Source organism: Erpetoichthys calabaricus, chromosome 11 (genome assembly GCF_900747795.2).
Source record: "Erpetoichthys calabaricus chromosome 11, fErpCal1.3, whole genome shotgun sequence".
In the NCBI taxonomy this organism is placed as follows: domain Eukaryota; kingdom Metazoa; phylum Chordata; class Cladistia; order Polypteriformes; family Polypteridae; genus Erpetoichthys; species Erpetoichthys calabaricus.
This window is the reverse complement of record NC_041404.2, coordinates 156690428-156699909: the sequence shown is the minus strand read 5'-3', so window position 1 is coordinate 156699909 and position 9482 is coordinate 156690428.

Sequence of the window (9482 nt, the reverse complement as noted above, 5' to 3'; positions counted from 1 at the left end):
AAGGGATTGACATGGTTAGTATCAAGGCATAGTCACTCTTATGACATTCAAAAGATGCTCAGTTAGTGTTATGAGACCAAATGTGTGCCAAGAAAACATCAGCCATACTATTATGCCACCACTCACTTGTGTATGGTTCACACAAAGCAGGAAAGATCAATGGATTCATGCAGTTCAGCCAAATTCTTACCGTGCCATCTGCAGAAACCACGATTTGCTATACTATGCACCATTTGTCCAGTCCAGTTCACGTGCCCAGTGTAGCCTCTCTGACAGTGGAGGAGCCCGTCATGGTCTTCTGCTGCTATAACCCATGTGTTTCAAGAACCAATGCATTGTGCATTCATACCTGCCCTTCTCCATTCCCCAATGAGGGGCGATGACAATCTCCACACCCAGGACACCAAATAGGTTTCAACTTGCACTGATACACAAACTACAGGCATGAATTAAAGTTCAATATGCATTTGTATTGTATTTTAAAGGTGCCATAGTGAAAAGCAATCAGTTATTTGGCTGATCTGTTTTTAGTTATGACACGATTAAAACCATGCTAATGTGAAATGCAATCCAATGTGTTGACAACACTGAAATTTAATGCATATGCACGTGGTGCATTTCATTTAGGCATGAATAACCATCCATACTTAACTGTGTTGTAATCTCTCTATCCGAAAATCCACTGTTTACGGCTCTAGAAAAATTGTATCCGAAATTCTGAAAGCACACCAAAATCGCCGTCTTCTGAATCTGCGAAGCGGGTGCGCGCATGCGTGCGCTCCGTTTAAAATGCCCGCCAATTCAGGAGGAGGGTAAAGTGCGCGCCACGAGCACGCGGGTTTGAACTCCTCATAGGACTGCGTTTCGTGTCCTCGTTTATTAAAATTGTTGTGCCTTTGATGTTTCACTATTATTTTTCCCCATTATAAAATGAAGATGTCTGCAAAAAATTGGAGAAGAATAGTGTAGTTACTCCTCCACCAAATCCATCCTTCCGCCAACCGAGAGCAGTTCACCTTTTCTGTCGGTAGGTAACCATTTTGCTATGTTTATTTTATTTTTCTAAGTTTTACATGCATTCATTGTGCGTTTTCTTTGTTTGTTTCCATAACAGTGCACGTCCTGTGTACCACTGCAGAAGGAAAATGTAATTGTTGCTCTTAATAACACGGGATATTATCGCGTTGTATTTACATTAGTACTGAAACTGAGCAAACGCTTTTGAGTCCGTGAGGCGTTTACTGTTAGGTAAGCTTTTCCTTTTCCCGGCCTTGTCCTCCTTCACCTAATAAGAGCGTCCGGCGTAGATTTCCAAATAGCCTAAAATATACGTGATTTGGAGACGATTTCTTGTTGCCAATGTCTTTCTAGAGTTAACGTTTGTTTAGTGTATTTTTGAATCACTTTGAACCTCCACTACAGGCTCCACCTTCCCACAAGGCACACGATTACGCCCTCGCCGTGCAAGCATCCATTGGTTAAATATAAACCTGTAGCAGCGCCATGATTTCGTAAAGGGTGGGAATAAATTGGTCACGAGTGGGCAAGATGTCATTTTATTATTGTTATACACACTGCAGGTGCAAGGTTATTCTGCGTTCTAGGCCAAGCTTACTGGTGTGCCAATCGACTGTTCAGTAGCTAACCGGTGTGGCTGGGTTTATTCCCCTTTATGAATAATCCACTTTATTGGTGGCGGCGGCCCTGGTTATACCCAGGGACGTGCCTAACCTGTCATCATGAAAAGTAAAAAAACTAATAATGATAACATAAAATAAATTTGTCCACTGGTCTGTGCTATAAAGTTGTTTTCTGTATTATTCCAGTAACGTAGATCATCCATCCAGCCATCCATTTTCCAACCCGCTGAATCCAAACAGGGTCACGGGGGTCTGCTGGAGCCAATCCCAGCCAACACAGGGCACAAGGCAGGGAACCAATCCCGGGCAGGGTGCCAACCCACCGCAGGAACGTAGATCATTTTATAGTCAAAATCGGTGAATTAGCGCATTTCTTGTTCAAGTACAGAGGAGAAAGGCTCAGCTCGTTGCTGCCGCATCTCGCCTATCTCGGACTGAGCTCTCAGCTCACACACTGGGTTGATGCATGTAATTGGCGAGTGCCTGTTGTTGTCTCTCCGTGTGTCACCAGTATAATGTTTCCAGAAACGTTTATTATACACCCTGACTTTCCACCGTCTGGCAAATATCTTTAATGAATGTGTGTGATATATTTAGTCTTGCTGATCGCCCAACTGAAAAGGCACAAGGTGAGGCAGACAGTAGTATCGTGCTGCACCAAAGGGGGCGCATGTGAGCCCAACAGGTGCTTGTTACTGCTGTTCTTCTATGCAGAGGCTGTCGGCGCCAATAATATCAGAAAGTCAAGTGCACTGCAGCGGTCCGTTTATTTTTTTATTTTTTGTTCCGACTGACTACCAAAATGGAAGATTACATTTTTAATACAGTACTAAAGGAAAATAAGGAGGGGTGGCACGGTGGTGCAGTGGACAGCGTTGCTGCCTCGCAGTTAGGAGACCCGGGTTCGCTTCCCGGGTCCTCCCTGCGTGGAGTTTGCATGTTCTCCCCGTGTCTGCGTGGGTTTTCTCCGGGTACTCCAGTTTCCCCCCACAGTCCAAAGACATGCATGTTAGGTGCATTGGCGATTCTAAATTGTCCCAAGTGTGTGCTTGGGGTGTGTGTGTGCCCTGTGGTGGGCTGCCTGGGGTTTGTTTCCTGCCTTGCGCGCTGGGATTGGCTCCAGCAGACCCTGTGTTAGGATATAGCGGGTTGGATAATGGATGGATGGAAAATAAGGAGGACTTTTACAAAAATGTGACTTAGATTTTCGTGGAGAAGGATAGGCGCATGGACTTAATTTACAAATAAAGGTATAAACAGTTTTCAATGTTATAAAAAATGGAATCAGATTAAGAAAGAAACAATCCAATATTTAAAAACTAAATGTTGACCTTAAAATATTCTTTTGTTTTTCTCGTTATTCGTTTGTTGAACAGTCTGCATTAAAATTGATTAAAGCATCGGAATTAAAAGCTATTAAAAACAAGTAAATATTTCAATTAAGGTCAACATTGAAATCCGTTTTTATACACCACTCTATACTTTCATTTGTATCGAATGTATATGAATTGTGGAATTACAATGGCAAATTTAAAACACATGGAGTGTGCAGAGGAAATGCACTCTCTGTTCTCTCTTGCCGCAATAAATGTAACGTTCTTTCTTAGCCAAATATGAACCTTGCCAATGTGTGTGTAAAGCATGTTGATGAGATATGAAACATAACCAGTAGTCAACGTACATGCTGCCAATTGAATAGTGAATAAGCTACTCTTCGGGGTTCATATATTTGTAAATCTGACTCTAAAGGAGTCGGTGCCTCACCAGCCACTAACCTCACCGCACGTCACTGGGTTATACGATTTATTTACTATTCATTAAAAATATATGTTCAGCTATACAAACGTAACGTTCTTTTTTTGCACATTTAGAAAGCTTTTTGTTAAAATAAATTGACTACTTCTCTTTGAATTGAAACAGCCCATCGGCCAAATTGTAGTTTTGATTTGTCTATCATCATGTAACAGCAAACACTCGATTACCTTTTTGTAAATCCTTGTCATTTGTGTTTACATATCAGATACGTGTGTTTCCAGTCTTCGAATACACGAGTGATTCTGTCCTCAATCAGATTCTTGCAAAAATGCATAACCTGCATCTTTCGATATCCCCCATTCCAGTCTCGCACTGTTACCTGTTGTATCAGAGCGCCGCAAAGTTGCCCGCCTCACAGAAGGCCTGTAACAGAAGTTGCAATACCGATTGAGTCGGTGGCTCGTGAATATCACACAAATCACGGTCGTTTAGCGGCTGTGTGGTTGTAGATTTTCCAGCATAATCCGTAGTAGTCGGTAGCCCACCGATAACTAAAGTGAACTCAGCTAACCGTTGGGTTTCCACTCGCCATTGGGGCATCACCAATATTTTCAGTGCGACATCAGACCCTGACATGTTTTGTACTTGTTTGTTTCCTTTTGTTAATAAAACCCCAAACGGCGGTTTGTCGAGCCATCGTTCACATTTTCCGACAACAAGACATAGCCCAACAGCAAATCAGTGCTGGATGATTCGCGAACGACACGTTCTTTTCCGGTAATCATATGAATCAAATCAGTGAAGCTTAATAGAAGTGCTAAAGTAAATTCAATAATTGATAGCCTCCTGTTAACATCACAGGTTTTGAGCGGCAGTGATTAGTAACCTTTAAAGTCATTCTTATTTTATAAACCTTGGTTTGCAGACGTACTCGATATAATCGCCGTACAGACATGCGGTTTCCAAATACATTTTATGAGTTAAACGAACTTTTCTAACTGTAAAAGTTAACACTTGTGATTTTGCTGTGTAAGTTTATAACAAACTGATATTTTAATCAAGGTAGATATATATTAATTTGCACACCAGCAGTTGGAGTGTGATATTTTAATCAAGGTAGATATATATTAATTTGCACACCAGCAGTTGGAGTATGTACTGTGCTGTGATGTTTTCGTGAGTGACTGTCACGTACGCAAAGCACAGTAACACAGCACAGTGGCACACGCTCACTGGCCAATGGCTTGCCTACAGGTTACAGGTCTCACACTATACTATAGTCTATCTATAGCACCTGGCTCAGGCGCAATATGGGCCCCCTAATGGCACAGGGCGCTCATTACAATATCAAACAGCGTTCCAAATCTGGCATTCAGCTTTCAGACTGTCCCTCCAATACTACTGTGTAACTCCTAAAAAATCTGCCATGTCTTTTTCCTGTGCAGTTTAATCCACTGGCCCTGCTTCAAAGTGTTCACCTAGGTTCAGTGAGAACTTTTCCCCAGTTCCATAAGCCCAAAGCTCCACCACCTGCTGCACACCCAGGTCAGTGGACCTTAACAGATTGAGATGCAGGAGTGGGGCTGCAGAGATGGATGTCTCTCAGCTGTTATTCCTCTTGTACATATGCTGCAAACAGATAGACAGACCTTTTTTTGTCCCAGGGGAGTTTTTTTTAAAAAACAGAAGCTCTTTAAATAATTAAATACATAACTAAATAAATGTATACACATACTATGTTCCAAACACAAACCAGAATGATTAAAAAGGAAGAAAGTTTAAAAAGAAAGAAAATCGACTTGGCAGTCACAGTTTCAGTGAGGCATTATGCAGGTGTATTGCTGTTGGTATAAAGGACCCCCAGTCGTGTTTCTTCACACACTTCTGTTGAATACTTTGTTGGCTGAAAGTCCTCAGCATTGGTGTGTCACAGAGAGGATGTGCAACATTGGCCATAATGACACTCAGTTTTATTTAAATTCCCTCCTTTGCTATTACCTCCAGGGGGTCCAGAGTACATTCCATAGCTGATGTCAGTCTTGAGACTTTCCAGCAGGTCCTCAGAAGAGCTCAGCAAGACCATCTCAGGTATCGGGCAGCAGTTGGTGCTTTGCTAAATTGGATAGTAGGTCTTATCCTTGTCATAGTTTGGACACCAAAGTAGTGCCAGCACTGAGTGCCAATATGGATTCTTGCTCTTTGTATCATTCTGTTGGGTAGCATGCTGTTCTTAAAAGGACTGCTCACTGTTGCAGCACAAGTTGGAATTCATCATGGGACTTTGGCAGGCTTGCTGTTTTTATAGGCTCCCCTGCAGCTGGCAATGAAGTTGTTCATTTTCATGATGGAATGCCAGCTCATACCATTGGTGGCTCATCCCAGACTGATGGAGCTTGGCACAATATGAAGCTGCACAGCAGTGTGTGTGGACATTATATGAGCTGTCAGTAACTAATGTGCAAGGGCACTGATCTTCTCTGAAGTTGATCCAGGCAAACTGACATAGAACAATTAGTGTTCTGTTGTTTTAAACCACTTTATGACATGTAAATGACAGACTGTGAACTTGCTGAAGAACACTGACGTTTTTCTTGATATTCCACAAGCTATTCTTTATGCTCTAACATCACCAGACACCTAATGCGGACTGGAAAGGTCATTTAGCACAAAGACAAGCATGAAAATTTGGCTGAGGAACACATATGTTAGATGTACATTTATCTGGAGCATGAATGATGTGCTCACTTGAGCTCTAAGAGCGAACTGACAAACCACAACTGCTGTTCAACCAACAGGCAATAAACTCTCATATTATAGTTTTCTCTATTTAGACTCACAAGCTTTGACATTTCAATATATATCACTAACTGACTTGCTTATTGTAAAACAAAAGTGGCATTTTAGAATCAAGAAACGAGATGTTATTTTTGGGAGTTAATTTCTAATATCACTTTTTTAATATCAACCAGATATGCTGTTTAAGTTTACCTCTCTTCTCTATTAGTACTGTTGCGCTCTACCAGCTCTCTGTAATTTGGTGGCTCACACACAAGTTTCCTTTGGTTGGCCATGTTTGTGACCTGTTATCTTGAACAGTTTGGCCATTCCCTTTCACCCTTTCTCATTATCAGACTTGCAGCTCACTTAATATGTTTTGTTTGTCATTCCATTCTTTGTGCTTTCTGGAGATGTGCATGAGAATCCCTGGAGAGCATCATCTACCAAGATCATAATCGCTAAGATCAAGTTTACTCCAGCAACAACTAAACATTGTGGCAATCAGCCCGATTACAGACAGACACAGGACTCCCAATGTCCAAAACATACACGTTTATTTTCAGTTCTGCAGAGTACAGTGCCCCAATCACTCACGATAATTGCTCAGTCCTTTTATACTTCCTCTTTTTCTGCTGCCTCCACTCCTCTCTTGCAAGCTCTGTCCTCTGCCTCGCAACTCCGGCTCTCTGAGTGGAGTGAGGTGGTGCCTTTTATAATGCACCCGGATGTGCTCCAGGTGCTCGGTGATGACCTTCCTGCAGCAATTCCTGGTGTGGCGGAAGTTCTGCATGGGAACCTGGAAGCACCCCAGGTGTACCTGCTTCCAGTTCTGGCAGCACTTCCGGATGTGGCTGAAGTACTGCAGTCCATGTTTCCTGGAAAATCTGGGTGCCCCCTGGCTGTGGCCACGGGCCCCAACAGGGTTGAGCTTCTAAGCTCCGATCCCGTGGCCCCCATGCAAATCAGGGCGGCCGCCCTCTCGTGTCCTGGGGGAGGTATTGTCACTCTCCCGGTCCTTCCACCTTCCAGGCGTCCTGGCAGCGCAGGCTCCCCAGCCATCTGCCACAACATCTTGAATAGGTCTGCATTCTTTATATGCTGTGCTGCAGCCTTGTAATTGGCAGTTTGAAGAATCAGACTATTTGCATTCTTGAGCAGGTGGCGCTGTAAAACCGCAGATAAATATTAATTCTTTACATTTATATAGCACTCTTCTCACTACTCAAAGCACAAGTTGGGAGTCACTTCAACCACCACTAATGTGTAGCATCCAACTGGATGATGCAATGGCTGCCATTTTTGCACCAGCATGCTCATCACACATTAATAGTTTGGTGGTGAAGGGGTGAGAAAGATAGCCAATTGGAGACAGGGAATGATTAGGGAGCCAGAATAATTAGGCCCTGGTGGGCAATTTAGCCAGGATATCGGGATACACCCTACTCTTTCCAAAGGGTGCCCATGGGCCTTTTATGACCACAGTGAATGAGGACCTCAGTTTTAAATTTCATCCGAAGGATGGCACTATTTTATAGCACAGTGTCCCCTTCACTGCACTGGGGCATTGAGATCCACATTCATACCACAGGGGTAGGTGACCCCTGCTGGCCTCACCAATACCTCTTCCAGCAGAAACCCAAGCTTCTTCCTAGATGGTCTCCCATCCAATAAGTGGCCAGGCCTGAGCATGCCTAGTTAGCTTCAGGTGGATGACCTGTTGTAAAGTGCATGTGGTTTGGGCTAGTAGACGTTCCTTTTTTATGTTCATGAGTGAGTAAAGCCCATGTCCTCAAATGAATACCTCCCACAAAGACGAGCTGCAGATAACCTAGAGCCACTTGACCAGCAATATTGCTGCACAAACCTTCAAACCTAAATACAAGGAGCACAAGCAGGTGCTGTTGCCCCATCACAGCAATGGAGTCTGTCACTCAGTTCTCCCAGTGGCCCTGTTTCCACATCACTGTCGACACATTTTTCTGTTTGAGATTCCCTTTCTTGTGTTTTACTAACCAATTTTCTGTATCGATTGTGTTTACAATATGGAGGAACACATTACCCAGCTTACAATTTGGCACATCTTCTAAGAGCCTCCAAAGTCAATACCATTGGATGGTACTTTGGTGGCTAGCATATCCATTCTCTTTTAGGTTACCCAAAAGGACTAACACGACACCATCACAGTTGCAGTTAGAAGTCAGAAGGCTGTTTGAGTAAGAGGAGTTCTCTTTTGGTGCTACTAACTGAAAGGGCGGTTATGTAATCCCAAGACCCTAAGTTTCATCATCACAGCTGTGACTGTGAGGGTGCATCAATCTGAGTAGATTCTTTACCAGAGTTATTAAAGCTGTGTAGCCCACTTTGGGCAACACTCCAGCTCTCACAACGACACTTATTTAGATGGGGCCAATTTAAAAAACACAAACAATAAAATACAAAACTTAAGTACCTAACTGGCAGCCTCATAACATACAGCCCTGCACTGCTCAGATTAAACATCTCTCTGGTCAGTGATGCCCTGCCTGCTTCAGCTTCCATTCATCAAGGCTAGGGTGACCATAACCCATTGCCACTGTAAAGCTTTTGAAGGCATAAGAGCCAAGAGTGTAGAGCTGGAGGATGGAGACTTTGACCCTTGGCCTCCATCCATCTGAGGTTGAGCTCACATTACCTGACCTGGTGCCAAAATGCAGATTGCACATTGTGACCAATCTGTTGAGGTCAGAGCCTTGTGACCTCTTGCCTGCATATTTAGACAGCTGCAAGAGTGACCAGAATGCATTTGGCATGAGAGAAGGCCACAGTAGAAAGACTTTCAGATGTATTAGTGGCAATGGTGAGGTACTTGAAGGAGTACAAATAAGTATAAGAACAGAGTGGGGGGTGAAGAACAAAAGAAGAGCACACAAAGTGAGCTTGTAGAATGACAGGAACAAGCACAACTGCAATACACACTAGTAGAAAAAGTAAAATCTACTTCCCTGCAGATTTTCAGGGTAACAGCTCTATGGTGGTGACTGAATGTGTGGTTTTCACGTTAACTACAAAGACTAGGCCTAGCCCTCCAAAAAAGGCCAGGCCAGTTTAACAGCTCCTCACCCTTCAGTTACTGGGGAACTTGGCTTTCATTGAGGTTGATGTCTACAACTGTGGGCATGGTTTATTTTTACACTGTTTCAAATCTTAACTGAGGCACAACCAGAGCTGTGCCACAATGGCTTTATCCCTCCCAAACGCCAAAAGCTTTATATGAAGTCAGGCCAGGACATAGCATCCAGCAAATCAAAGGGCCATCATTCTAGGAACATA